Consider the following 15,178-nt stretch of genomic DNA (forward strand, 5'->3'; position numbering starts at 1 on the left):
CATAGGAGAATGACCCCTTGTTCAGCAGCTCCTTCAGATACTTTTAAAGATCTTTCATATCCCTGACCCATTCTCCCCCTCCAATTTCATCCTTCCCAATAATATGGGAGCTTCATATTTGACAATCTACTCACACCTACACCCGCAGTATTAGCTTTCCTGACAAGCACACAGGCTGACAATGAAAAGTAAATAAATGAACGAGTGAATGAATGAATGAAAAGCACTGTGCTTTTGCAACTGCTTACTTATGTACCAAGAACCATGCTTGGCAACATGCTGGTTTAGGGCTGATGAGAATGTCAAGAGTAAAGGATGACCCTTATGTTGTAGGCCTGGGTGAGTGAGAGGATGGTTGTACCTTCAGCAGGTATAAGGAATTTTGAAAGGAAGGAATGTTGAGGGGAGAAGGATATAAAGAGTTCTGTTTCAGACATGTTGAATTGAAGATGTCTACAGGACATCCAGTTGGATACGTCCAATGGGCAAGTTGTAGATTCAAGATTGGAGGCCAGCAGAGAGGTTTGGATTGGGCAACAAGATGTGAGAATCATCTGAATAGAGATAATTGACTCCATGGGAACTGATGAGAGCACCAAGCGAAAGAGTATTGAGATAGAAGAGAAGGCAGCTCAGGGTGAAGCCCCCTGGGACACTCATGGGTACCAGGCATAACCTGGGTGAAGATCCAGCTAAAGATACTGAGATGGCCGGGCCGTGCTGTGGTGCTCTGGGGCAGGTGCTGTCCTTTCCCTTTCTTTGTATTGCCATTTCTTAGTACAGTACCTGGCACACAATAGGGACTTATTAAATGTTTGTTGACTGATTAAAAGGAGATCCTGGAGAGAATAATGTCACAAAAACTCAGAGAGACAGAAGTTTCAAGAGAAGGGTGAACAACAGTGTTAAGGGCTGGAAAGTGATCTGGAAAGGTGAGGACTGAGAAAAGGCCATTGGATTTGGCATCTAAGAGCTGGTTAGCAACATTAGTGAGAGAAGTTTCAGTTGAATGATGAAGGCAGGAGGTCAAGTGTAGAGAGTTAAGAAGAGAGAGGAAACCAAATAGAGGTGACTATTGTAAATGGCCTTTTCAAGGAGTTTACCCACAAAAGGAGGTGATATATGGGATGATAATTAGAGAGGATGGATAGATCCAGGGAGAGACTTTTTAAGGATAGGGGAGATATAGACATGTTTGTGGGCAGGGGGGAAGCATCCAGTACACAGGGAGAGATTGAAGTGAGGATGATAGAGGGAGCAGTCTGCTGGAGGAAATGGGCTGGAAGGGGACCCCTTGTGCAGGTAGAAAGGGGTTTGGCTCAATAAGGAGTAAGCATATCTCTATATGTGAGACCAGGCTGGGGGAGGAGACAGGGGCAGAAGGCATCTGAGTGCTGTGAGAGGAAAGGGAGGGGAGAAGAAGGAGCTCTAGGGGAATGACCTCAATATCGTTAGAAGGGCTGACTTTTCCACAGGTAGAATAATGCGAAGATTTAAAGAACAACAGCTCCAGGAAGTAGTACACTGTAGGTGGGCTCAGGCTTAGCCAATAAAAAGTAAGTTGATGGCTCCCAAAAGACCCCAAAATTAAGATAAGGGTCAAGCCAGCTCAGACTGATAGGGGTGGGGCCCAAGCCAAGATCTTCACCCTTTGCCCCAAAGGGAATCTGACTCACAGGCCCCAGACCCTCATCTCCCTTGAAAGCCCTAGCTTACCTTTAGATCTTATTCAGATGCACCTTCAACCCTTGCCCTGAATAGAATCTGGCTCCTGTTTGTCCCAGCACCCCAAAACCCATAGACCTCTGCAAGACCAGTTGGGGTCAACCTGAGGACACCTGAAAAATGTTAGTGCACCTGCTTAATGAACTTCATTACTGTTATCTTGAAGAGGTCTATGGGTTTTGGGGTGCTGGGACCCCAAGATCACGGTACCGGGCCCTGCTGAATGAATTCAACTCAAATCTTCAGCCAGAGGAAAAGTTTATTAGTGATAAATCACATTGACCAGGTGATGCCCATAAAGACGAGCGGGCATGAGAGGTTCTCAGCCTTTTGAGCATGAGATTCTCAGCATCTGAATGGGGCCAGGGTGGATCTTAAATACTAAAGTAACTTTGGGTGGCCAGAGAAGGGGTTGGGGAAAGGGTCTAGGTAAGGATTCTAATTGGGGAGGTCAGAGAGATTGCAATGGGAATAGATAATGGAGGGAACAGGAAGGCAGAAGTTTGAAAGGCATCTGCACAAAATCAAGGTGGGGCTAGGACTTTCAAAAGGAGACAAAGGAAGTCTATAAGGAAGGCCTTTCTGGGTCCTATAGACAAAAGGGAGCCTAAAGCTTTCAAAGGGAGATGAGGAGAGTTGATTAGGAAATTTGAAGGTTCAGGGTTTTCCGACCGTAGATAAACAGGAGCCAGATTCTATTCAGGGCAAGGGTTGAAGGTGCATCTGAATAAGATCTGAAGGTAAGCTAGGGCTTTCAAGGGGAGATAAGAGCTGAGGTCTGTAGACAACTTGGAGCCAGATTCTCTTTGGGGCAAAGGCAAAAATCTTGTCTTGGGCCCTGCCTCCATCATTTCCCCCCTCAAACAAATCAGAACCAAATTCTTTTGGTGAAAGGGGCGAAGGTCTCAGCTTCTGAAACTGCTTCCTGCTGGCAAGGGGCGTAGAGCTGTCCCTGCCTCTCTGGGTCCCGTTCTAGGGGTCAAACTTCAAAACCTGGCTGATGCGAGGTTCAATGGACTAGAGACCTTGGGTTGGTATATAGTCATCTGGAAGTTGATGGCTCTGACCCTAGAAGAAAGGAATCTGGCAAGAATATTTAGTAAACATGGATGAAACAAACACAAAGAAGTATGATCAGTAGTGGAATGAGAATAGGGGCCAGTATAGGAAGAAGCCAGGACTCCCATGAAGATTTTGGAGCACTAAAGTTATTGTGAATTTCTTGCATCCAACTAGCTTTTCTAAAATATGAGCAGTGCAGAACTCTATCTGTCCAGAGTTGTTATATATGCAACAAAATGTGTTTGCTAAAGCACACACACCCCCACTGGAGGCAAGCAAGTAGTTTAGGGCTATTCTGTTGTCTAGAATTACTTTTGCTAAGGAATCCAGAGATTGCTGGATTTCCGGGACCATAAGCTGTCACATTTGCCAACTGGTGAATAGTCTCTGAAGTTAAAGAGAAATGTTCATGCTGTAAGTTATACCAGGACAAAGATAGTGCTCCTTTTTTAAGAGACCAGAGGACATTTCCCCAAAATCCATGTTTTGCCTTTAAGTTAAGAGACTGTGGGCTGTTTGGCATTGAAAATGGAGAAGGGAGGTGCTAAAAATCTGAGGGTGCACACCCTGAAGTCTTTGTAGGGTGTCAAACACTGAGTGACCAAAACAGTAGTTCTGGGGCTTGCCATCTGTTGGCACTTAGTTTCACCTTTCCCCAAAATTCTTGTCACTAGTGGTGTCTGCACAGGTAGTGCAGGTCAAAATAGCAGAAACTCTTTCAAGCCCTCCCTCCACAGGGGTGTTAACTTGTCTAGTGGCCTTGCAGCTTGTCTCCCAAGTAAGGGAATATTCCACTGTGGAGGAGCAAGGTGTAAATATACAAAGAGTAGCCCAGAGAGAAGTGACAAGCATAAATGGAGTGGCACAAACTTCTGAGAAAGTCGTATTGGGGAGGGGGGCTTTGTGGAGATGAGAGTTACCATGTGGGTGTGAGTGTTCCAAAGAGCTTCCCAGTTTAACTAGGGAAATATTTCCCACTTTAGGAGGCCAAATGCAAATTTAGAGGCTTCCTCAATTAGAATGACTGTGGCAGTCACCGACAGGAAGCTTGCAGGCTTTCCAGTGGCTCCTAAGGACTGATTTAGGGGTGTGGAGGTCAATTTAGATTTTAAAATCACAAAAGGTTTAGTCTGGTCTGGGCCCCACTCTTGAGGGAGTGAGTCAGGACCCAGAGGACAGTCATAAAGGGGCTTAACACTCAAACTATTATCAAAGATCCAGAGTCTACAAAATCTATCCATGCCTAGAATAGTTTGAAATTGTTTCTTAGTGACTGGGACAGGGAATTCCTGGCCCAGAAACTTTACAGACTGGGATGTTATCTGAACTTTGTTCAAAGAGACCCTATAGCCTTGAGTTCCCAAGAAATTGAGCACTCCTGAGGCAATGGACAAAGAAACCTGCTGGGTGGGGGTACAAATACAGGGACAGGAAAACACTTTAGGGTCTCGGAGGTGAACCATGGCTGGGGTGGCAAAAGTATCCCAAATTGTCTCCCACACTTCCAGGGGAATGTGGGGAGTCTGGCACACAGAGGGAAAAGGGAGATGGGAGCCTTAACTAGAGAAAATTGGCTCCCCAACTTCACCATTAGGTCCTTTCCCAACGAGGGGGCAGGGCAAGAGGAGAGCATAAGGGAGGAGTGTTTAAACAACAGATTTTCAAATAGGCAGGGGAAGGGGTATGTCTGGAGACATCCCTCAGTTACCTCTGGAATGCCCATGACCGGATGGGTCAAGGAGCGAATAGGGCCAGAGTAATTGGTTAAAGCAAAGAACATAGCCATGAAAAAGTGGGTAACCTTACCTTCAGCCTCGATTTCTGCCCAGGGCTTGGTGAGAGAGATGGAGAAAGTGGGAGTGTGGCCCACACCCAGGCTCCCTTGTCCTCCCCAGTCTTGAGAAGACTGGAGGACAGGGTACTGGGGGGCTGCTCTACCACTTCTCCTACCTCGGGGACAATCCTTCTTCCAATGACCCTCCTGGTCACATCTTGGGCAAGGTCCTGGAGGTGTCCGTCTTGGGGGCTTCCTCCAAGGGGGCACCCTGGAAGGGCACTCCTTGGACCAGTGAGCCTCCCTTTGGCCTCCCCTGCCCAAGTGGCTGGGCTTCCTCCAAGGGGGTGCCTTGGAGGGGCACTCCTTGGACCAGTGACCCTCATGGTGGCATCGAAAGCAGGTTTTCCCACTGCCCAGGTTGCCAGGAACACCCTTGGGTCTTTTCCTGACCATGGCAGCAGCCAGGAATCGAGCATGTTCTTTGTCTCTAGCCCTCTGCCTGCGTTCTTTCTCCGCTGCAACTAAGTCTCTGTTGTTAAAGACTCCAAAGGCAATCTCTAATAACTGGGCCTGAGGTGTTTGGGGTCCCATTGCCAATTTCTGTAATTTTCTCCTAATATCTGGGGCAGATTGGTTAATGAAATACATGCTAAGGATTGCTGCCCCTTCTGTAGAGTAAGGATCTAAATTCGTATACTTTTTAATGCCTTCTACTAGCCTATCTTGGAAAAGGGCAGGATTTTCCTTTTCTTCCTGAGTAATTCCCTTAATCTTTTGAAAGTTTACTTGCTTTTGAAATGCTGTTTTCAGGCCTTCTATCAGGCAAATTATCATGTAGTCCTTCTTTCCCCTATCCTCACTCTTCTGATAATCCCACCCCGGATCACTAGCAGGAACAGCAGCTGTTCCTGGGGGGTTATTTTGTGGGGTCATTGCTAGCAAAACGATCCCCAAAATCTTGGGCTTGTTCCCAGATTCTCTTCCTCTCCTCAGGGGTACAACAGGTGGAGAAGAGGACATGCAAATCACCCCAAGAAAGTTCGAATTGTAGGGACACATCCCTGAAGCCCTCAGTAAATTTAGTGGGATCTTCGGAGTACCAACCCAGCCTTTCCTTAATCTGGGTGAGGTCTGAAATGGAGAATGGAACATGCACCCTAAGTGTCCCATTAGGAGAGGCAGGTACTTCCCTTAAAGGAAAAAGCCCTGAAGGCCCTGAAGGAGCAGGGGCTTGCGAGGGAGGGAGATAGGAAGTCCCACTTCTCATGAGTGAGGGACTGGAAAGCGCTGGCTGAACTGGCAAGGCCGAGGAATCCGGCTGACAAGGGGAAAGATTACCTGACACCGGAGGAGGGGAAGGGATCAGGGGAGAAGATGCCACTGCGATACCCTTGTCTGGAGCCTGAAGAGGGGTCCCATCCAAAGTAGAGGTCTGGGGAGGAGGCATTGAGTTGAGAACCTCATCCAGAGTTTGAGAAGGGGTCTCTTCGGAAGTAGAGGCTGGGGCGAGACCCTTGCTCAAGGCCTGAGTAGGAGCAGCCTCTAGAGTAGGGGCTTGGGGAGGAAATGCAGGAGCCAGAGGAAAAGGGAAGGAGAACCAAGGGAAAGGGGGATGGGCAAGTAGGTGGGGGCATGGGAAACAGGGAGGGGTGGGGGAGAATGGGGAAATGCAGGGGGGGTCAAGGGAGAATAGGGAGCAGAAGGAGGGGTCTGGGGAGAATGGGGAGCAGAAGGTGGGGTCTGGGGGGAATGGGGAACAGCCAGGGAGGCCGGAGGAGAATGGGGTGGAGATAGGTGCTGGGGAGATGCTGCTGATGGAGGTTGGGAAGATGGGGTTGTCAGAACCCTGGGAGGCATAAGAAGAGGATCATCCAAAAGGTCTATTTGATCCCCACTCTCCACTAGTGGGGTGGCTCTAACTACCAGCATCTTACAATCCTTTCTGAGAATGAGGTCTCTAGAAAGCTCAACAAAAGCCATTAAGTAAGAAATCTCCACCCATTTTCTTTCTCTGCGACAATATTTTTCTAACTCTGAGAGGGTCTTTATCCGTAATGTCCCAAAAAGGGGCCAAGCCTCATAATTTTCCAGGTGATACTGACGCCAAACGGTGTTGCAAAAATGCACCAGCTTTTTCTTTTTAAGTTCTTTACAGAAGCTAAAACTTTTCCAGTTTTGTAAAAGACAGCCCAAAGGTGAATTCTTGGGAATTGAAGAGGATTGACCCATTGCGGGATTAGGGGAAAGAAAAAAAAATATCCAACAGTTTCCCAATTCCCTAGCACTGAGAGAACTGAGAGGTTTGGACCTACACTTCCTGATAGGGAGTCCGTCCTCTATGCTAAGGAAGGTATTACCCAGGTCCAAGTGCTCAAGCAGAGGCACTGGACCGAAAAGCCTGGGAGCGTCAGGCGGAGTTTGAGACAGCCTCGTAGCTGTCTGACTTGCAGGGACCTGAGAGATCAGGCCCGAAAACCCTTCCAAGACAAGCTTAGCTAGCTGCTTGGAAATCCCCCTCCCAGCCACAAGACAACAAAGGAATTGGGGAGGGGGAGGCTTACCAGTCGTGGCTGAAGAAGAGTTTGAGGTTTAGCAGTGTTTCCCGGCCAGGGAACCATATTTGAGGTCTATGGGTTTTGCGGTGCTGGGACCCCAAGATCACGGTACCGGGCCCTGCTGAATGAATTCAACTCAAATCTTCAGCCAGAGGAAAAGTTTATTAGTGATAAATCACATTGACCAGGTGACGCCCATAAAGACGAGCGGGCATGAGAGGTTCTCAGCCTTTTGAGCATGAGATTCTCAGCATCTGAATGGGGGCCAGGGTGGATCTTAAATACTAAAGTAACTTTGGGTGGCCAGAGAAGGGGGTTGGGGAAAGGGTCTAGGTAAGGATTCTAATTGGGGAGGTCAGAGAGATTGCAATGGGAATAGATAATGGAGGGAACAGGAAGGCAGAAGTTTGAAAGGCATCTGCACAAAATCAAGGTGGGGCTAGGACTTTCAAAAGGAGACAAAGGAAGTCTATAAGGAAGGCCTTTCTGGGTCCTATAGACAAAAGGGAGCCTAAAGCTTTCAAAGGGAGATGAGGAGAGTTGATTAGGAAATTTGAAGGTTCAAGGGTTTTCCGACCGTAGATAAACAGGAGCCAGATTCTATTCAGGGCAAGGGTTGAAGGTGCATCTGAATAAGATCTGAAGGTAAGCTAGGGCTTTCAAGGGGAGATAAGAGCTGAGGTCTGTAGACAACTTGGAGCCAGATTCTCTTTGGGGCAAAGGCAAAAATCTTGTCTTGGGCCCTGCCTCCATCAATCTGACACACCCCGCATAAAATTAGAGCCTCATTAACGAGTCATGGGACATATGACCAAGGGAGGGGGAACATACTTGAGCATATCAAGGGGAAACATGTAAGGAAAGGTATAACCTGGGAAGGGATGGACCAATCCAGGCCTGGGAGGTTTTGTGCCGAATTCAACTGCATAAAAGCTCACTTGCCCTTGCACTCAGGGCCCACCCCTCCTGAAGACGGGTAGAGCCCGCTTCTGGCCAGAAATGTCTAAATCCTCTGGACTTTCTTTGTAATAAATTTCCTTGATACTAAATTTTTGGTGTCAAGCTTATTTCTAACAATTTGGCACCCAACGTCGGGCTCGATCTAGACTTTGGAGGGGATAAGGTAAGACATCCCGGGAAGGGCGCTCCCGCTGTATTTCAGCAGTCTCGGTGAATTGAGCCTTTCCCAACTGAACTCCTGATCTTGGACCATGTAGGAGAAGTCCAGGGGATTGGGGAAGCTGCTGGCAGACCACAAGAGCCAATATATTGGGCAAAGGTAAGAAACAATCGTTGCTGGTCTCAAACTCCCAAGGTTCGGGGATCTGACCGGTTAACCTTGTGCTAGGAACAGATTCAGAGATGGGAGGGGCAATTCGAAGGTACCTAGACTAAGGGGAGGAAACCCCAGGGACAACATTCCTTCTGATAACCCTCTGGGAAGGATGTTAAAAGGTTGGGAGGATGCTCCCAGGACTACAGGGAAGAAAATGATTAAATACGGTTGCCAGGAGTGAACTAAAGAACCTGTCCTGGCACCATCAGTGTTTTGGCCTAAATTTGGATCAGATGAGGATTGGATTTGTCAACTGCTAAATTTGTATGTAAATGATAAAGATGAAGGTCTGGGGCCTGTGAGTCAGATTCCCTTTGGGGCAAAGGGCGAAGATCTTGGTTTGAGCCCCGCCCCCATCATTAAGAGAGAGGCCTCTCAAGAAGAAAAAGGTTATGCTGGTTGCTGGGGCCCAGGGGCTATAACCCCAACAGCCACAGGTATATTCTTAAATCAAGTAAGAGGAAAAGAAAAGAAAAAACAACAACAACCTTGAAACCCATTCAAAGGGGACCCTGGGACAAAATGATTTTCTTTTGACCAGTCAAGGTTAGAAGTAGGATTGTGTGCACCCTGTCTGTCTGTCTGTCTGTGGATGTTTTGTGTCTGCCAGGAAATTTTTTGGGTAATTTTTGAGGTCTGAGATTGGAAAAGGAACAGTGGGAAAGACCTCCTGCCTCAGGCTTTCTGGGGGAGATTGAGATTAGAATAAAAAAGGAGAGAATCTCTCAGAAGTTAGTGGAAGGCCAGCAAGCAGCCTTTAACTGATAAGGAGCTTGTAGCCCAAGATGGCTAGGGCCAAGAGAAGAAAAAGGGCCCAGGATTAGAATTCAGGTTTAATGGGATCCCAAGGCTAAGAGTTTGAATGGCTGTCTTTATCCCTTCCACCAATGTGTCTGGTTTAGGGGCAATGTGTTTAACATTACAAAACTAAGAGTTTTTAACATTATAAAAGCTATTTGGGGAAAGGCTAGGAGAGTGCTTTTCTCTGGGTTTGCAATTCTTATGTCCCTTCTGAGTCCAAAGCTGCCCCAGCCTTGATGAGTGTAATTTGGGTAGGAAAAGGGTGTTTTGAGTAAGCCACCCTTGGATATTGCTTCTGGATGACTTAAAGGTGTTGTAAAATGTGAGGAAGTTTGACTGTGTTTTGGGTGGAATTGAAGTGAAAATTTTGCAGATCATTGTGATTGGAGATTGTTACATAAACTGGGCTGTTCAATTACTTGTTGGAACTCTAGAAGCTTTCTGCCTAAGGGGAGAAAATTGATTATGCCTAGTTAACATTGAAGTAGGAAAGGAAAAAGGGAGATAATTGTATAGAGCAGGAATTATTTACACATGTCTTTTTAAGGGAATATATAAATTTGTGGAGAATATTTCCTTTAAAGGGCCAAGAGTATTGGATTTAAAACAAAAATGTCTTTAAATGTTTATCATATAGAGCAATTATAAATTAGGATCTGATTGGATTTAAGTTTACCGTTCTATAAAAAAAATAATGGTTATTACAAAAAAATGAGTGATGATTGTAGAATGCTTAATACAATGGCATATGTTAGAAGTGGCACTATTTATTATTTAATGTAATTGTTAAAAGTACTAAGAGTGATAAGAGAGATAATTTCTATATGTGATAATCTGGAAATTCAATTGATGTTATCTGAAGTTTATTGTTTTAAGTTATTACTGTATTTCTAAATTGTATTGTATTTCTAAAACTCTTACACCGTAAAATTTGAGGGACCATTGTGAGATAGAAATGGTGTTAAAGTAACTCTTGGCCTGGAATGGGTCTTTAGTGATAAAGAGTAGAGATGTATCCTTATCTTTAGTGATGAAATTGAGATAATTTGAAACTGTTAAATACCTAGTGAGGTATATTGGGTTCTAAGACTATGATAACAGATTTTCATTTAAAATCTTGACTATTATAAAAATATGTGGTGGTTTAAAGTTATAGTCCCAACATATTAATGATGAGATGAATGATTTTCTGTACAAAGTGACTTAGAAGAACATCCATCTAAATTGATAATGGGTCATTTCAAAGTTTATTACAATTGTGGAAATAATTTTATAACATATGCCCTGTGGTACAAACATATTTTATTGTGGAAAAACTTATTGATATGTATTTGGAATTAATGAGGTATTCTCTCATGTCAGGGCCTCAATTAGAAATTAGAAAAATAGAAAATATATATATATATGTATATATACATATACATATGTTTTTCAAACCAGGCCTTCTTTAGGCTAACTGTTGGGTTTGTGGGGGATGGGCTGTATGAGCCAGGCTCCTCAGGCAGAGACTAGCTTGCATGGGGAAGTTTAGGCCAAGTAGTGTCATTGAGGTTGAATCTGGATGTGGTCCCTGGCTATCAGACCCCATAGATAATAAAGAAAAGCCAGTCTAGTGAGATGGGAGTGGCCCCAGGAGACTGTTGGACCTGGTGGAGGGGTTCAGAAAGAAAGAAAGGGTTTTTTTTTATTTCTGATAATAATTAATTGGGTCTGTCCCAAGTTTTTAATATACTGCTTACATATTTCTGAATTTTTCGTATGTGATGTAATCTGGTAAGCAATTGTATTAGTTATGTTGTTGGAAGAGCAATTCATTTTATAACCTAGAATATTAAATTAAGAATTGTGCCTTCAGAGAAAAGAGAAAAAGGAATGGGTGAAGGCTGTTGGGGTATTCTATATGACCCTGTTCTGTAATATTTCTTTTTAAGTACTATAATTTGAGAAATGAGAACTTAAAAGTTTTCTCTGTTTAAAGGAAAGTTTTAGCTGGGATTATTTGGCTCTTACTTATGAAATTTAAAATTGTTAACTAAGCTATTTGGAGTTACTGTTTAAGTGAATTACTGGTAGAAGTATTTTGTGTGTGTGTGTAAAGAAACTATGTAATTATGCAAAGAAAGATTTTGTAAAATCTCGTAATTCTTATCAATCCTGTGCAGGAGTTTTGTGAGGTGGAACTCTTACTAATTAAGTGGCCCATTGCAGACACCTCTGGACTAAAGAAATTAGGTAACTAGGAATTTTATGGTGATAATTATTTAAGATCAATTGAACCCCAGTAAGGGCCAAAAACCTGAACTGATCTTTTCTTCCTGAGTGAGCTAAGAATGCTGATGAAGAGCATTCTTATGTTTATGACCACTGAGGCGCCTTTAACCCAGACACTACCTTGATGGTGGTAAAGGACACCCAGATGTCCTGGATCTGACATTTACCTATCCTATTTAAATTTCCTTTCTCATGCTCAGGTTAAATATTTGGAGACCACGAAACTGAGTAACCCAGATGTCCTGAGTCAGGGTAGAATGTCACTTATCACTAGTTTGTGGTCTCTTTAACCAATGTTCAGGTTGACAATGGTAATTAGGAAATTGTAAGCTGTTTTTAAGAAAAGGAGATACTTTTATGAAGATGTTTCGATGAAGTCTTTGATATTCTTTTAGAGGGCCCAGTAAATTTCTATTTGCAAGCTAATTTGTTGCAGTAATAATTTATTGTAGGAAAGATCTTACTGTTTTGATCTGAATTCATTCCATTGCCTATAAAGAGATAAAATTACTATTTGAACTAATATGTATAAGATTCAAGCCCTGAAAGTGTCTCATTCTTTCAGATTAAGGTTGGTTAGAGAAGGATAGATAAGCTTGAGAAACAGAAAGGCAAATCTATTTGGAGTAGCAACTTATGATTTTAATGGAAATTTGATTTTACTGAGGATGTTATTAGGAACCATAACATGTGTAGGAAGTTATGCAAGCTACTTAGAGCTCACTTTGGAGATGTTCCCCAATTAATGTGAAACTATAGTCACACCTAAAACTGATGAGGGGAATTTGCTATCTAAGACCTTGGAATCTTTAATGAAATATTATTTTGAGTCTAAATCCAGGTATGGTTAACAACAAACTGATTGAGCTATTGACCCATGACGTCAGCAACCTGTAAAGAGGTCTGTGAGCTGCACCTATGAGCTGCAAGAAGGTGTTCTCATGGGAAGGTCAGGAGAATGACTTTTCTGCATGGCTGAGGTAGGATTCTCCTGACTCAATTTCCCCACTATGACACCTGGCAGAGTTTAAACCTGGCACAATGCAGTTGGTCATTATATAACTTCTGCCTGGAGTTGACATGAATCTAGGGAAGCATTGTTCCCTTACTTTAGTTATGTTCTTTCATGGCAAATTCCTATGATCATAAATTGTAAGCATAAATATCGAATCTATTAAGCAATAGACTGATGCGGGAACATCTGAGGTTATTATAGTAAGATGAAAAAGATTTGAGTTATTTGGCTTAGAATTTCAGAATTAAGTATATTCCTGTATAAGTCAGGATCCTTTAATTTCTCATAATGGTTATGATGAGGTCTGGAGGTTTGGGGGTGCTGGGACTCCAAGGTCACAGCACAAGGGTCCCTCCTGAAGAAGTTCAGCCCAGGTCTTTCAGCCAGGGGGGAAGTTGTTGGAGATAAACATATAGGCCAGGTGATACCCATAAGGAAGAACGAGCATGAGAAAGTCTCTGGATCTTACATAAACTAAAGTAACTTTGAGTGACCAGAGGAAGGGCTGGGAAAAGGGTCCAGGAAGAAAATTTCTGATTGGAATGTCTGAGAGATTGAATAGACAATAGGAACAGATAATGAAGGGAACTGGAGGGAGGAGGTTAGAAAGGCATCTGAATAAGATCAAAAAGTGGGGCCGGGGCTTTCAAAGGAAGATGGGGAGCTGGGGCCCTTAGACAAATAAGAGCCACATTCTTTCTGGGGTAAGAGGCAGGGGTCGACTTGGACCCTTACCCCATCATTAGGGGATAATTAGGCCAGGAGATTGTGGAACAAGGATATTATTCTGTTATTTAGTTAATACTTAGTTAATGTTAAAGGTATCTCAGTTTGTTACAATTAATGTTAAAAGAGGAATAGCTTATGGCTTATCTTGTAAATGCCTTGAAAGGAGCATCTACTTTAATTAAGGATTATTTATTTGTACATGACTAGAAGTTGGGATTGTTTTGTTATTTGATATGTACTGGTTTTAAATTAACTACTTTGTATTGGAGTGTGTTATTAATTCCTTAGTGGAATATCATCCTCCTGATGAGGAATATGAATAGGAATGAATAATGAACTAATGCAAGGTATAAAACTAGAAGTAATGCAGAATGTAAGGCTAGGTTCTAATTTTGTTTTAATTTGAATGTCTTGGAACATGACAACTGGACAAAGTTCCAATTTTGATCTTGTAATGGTGAAGACATAGGGGTTGAGTTAATTTTCATTATTTGCCCTGGTTATTGGCAAGGTAATTTAAAATTGTGCTGAGATCAATCTTGTAGGAGAGTGGATACAAGAAGAAGGATCTCTGCAGGAGGAGTCTGCTGGACACTGTTTGAACAGCACTTAGACAAGAAGACTTCACCGGATGATGTTGAGAGTGTCAGACAGCGGTATGAGAAGAGACTTCTGAAGCTTTAAATGGACAATTTATCATTACTTTTGGGTCTCTGTATCTGTACTTAATAAGGGGACTGCCCCCTTTTTAATTTGTCAATGCGTCGGTCAACTCTTTCCTTCCTTCTCTCATATTGTTTTAAGTCCCCAAAATCCCTTGATGAAATGTTGCCCAGCGGCACAGTCCCAGGTAGAACCATCACTAAGACATTGCGAGGTTTAACCACTTTAGCTAAGGAGCTGGCAGAGAACTTTGGGATAGATAACTGATTAAAGTGATGGTTAGAATCCTGGTTTGGCAAGTGGAAGGAAATAGCAGCATCCATCATCACCTCTCTAACTGTAGCTGTGGGAATTTTAACTGCAGTGAGGTGCTGCATCATCCCTTGTATCAGAGGACTAGTGCAAAAATTAATAGAAACAGTGCTAACTAAAAGTATCCCAATAGGATCGGCTGTGGGAATTTGGGTAACAGTATCAGGTGGAGGTAAGATGATGATTGAGAGAGGTAATGATCATTCCTCCTCCTCTGATGAAGAATTTGAACTAATGTTAAAAAGCTTTGAGGAAAGACAACAGGAACAAAAAGTGTGGAAACATAATTCTTATTGACAAGAAGAGGAGGGAATTGTTAGAGTTAGAAGGGCTGATGTTTCCACAGGCAGAATAATGCAGAGATTTAAAAGAACAGCTCCAAGAAGTAGTACACTGTAGGTGGGCTCAGGCTTAGCCAACAAAAAGTAAGTTGATGGTTCCCAAAAGACCCCAAAATCAAGATAAGGGTCAAGCCAGCTCAGACCAGTTAGGGTCAACCTGAGGACACCTGAAAAATGTTAGTGTGCCTGCTTAATGAACTTCATTCTATTATCTGACACACCCCGCATAAAATTAGAGCCTCATTAACGAGTCATGGGACATATGACCAAGGGAGGGGGAACATACTTGAGCATATCAAGGGGAAATACTTAAGGAAAGGTGTAACCTGGGAAGGGATGGACCAATCCAGGCCTGAGAGGTTTTGTGCTGAATTCAACTGCATAAAAGCTCACTTGCCCTTGCACTCAGGGCCCACCCCTCCTGAAGAGGGGTGGAGCCCGCTTCTGGCCAGAAATGTCTAATCCTCTGGACTTTCTTTGCAACAAATTTCCTTGATACTAAATTTTTGGTGTCAAGCCTATTTCTAACAATATTTTCAGTAAGATATGATACAAGGTTCTCAGCTGAGAGGGTAGGTGGGTGTGGGGAGG

The sequence above is a fragment of the Phascolarctos cinereus genome, unplaced genomic scaffold (genome assembly GCF_003287225.1).
Source record: "Phascolarctos cinereus isolate Bilbo 61053 unplaced genomic scaffold, phaCin_HiC Scaffold_123;HRSCAF=678, whole genome shotgun sequence".
NCBI lineage: Eukaryota > Metazoa > Chordata > Mammalia > Diprotodontia > Phascolarctidae > Phascolarctos > Phascolarctos cinereus.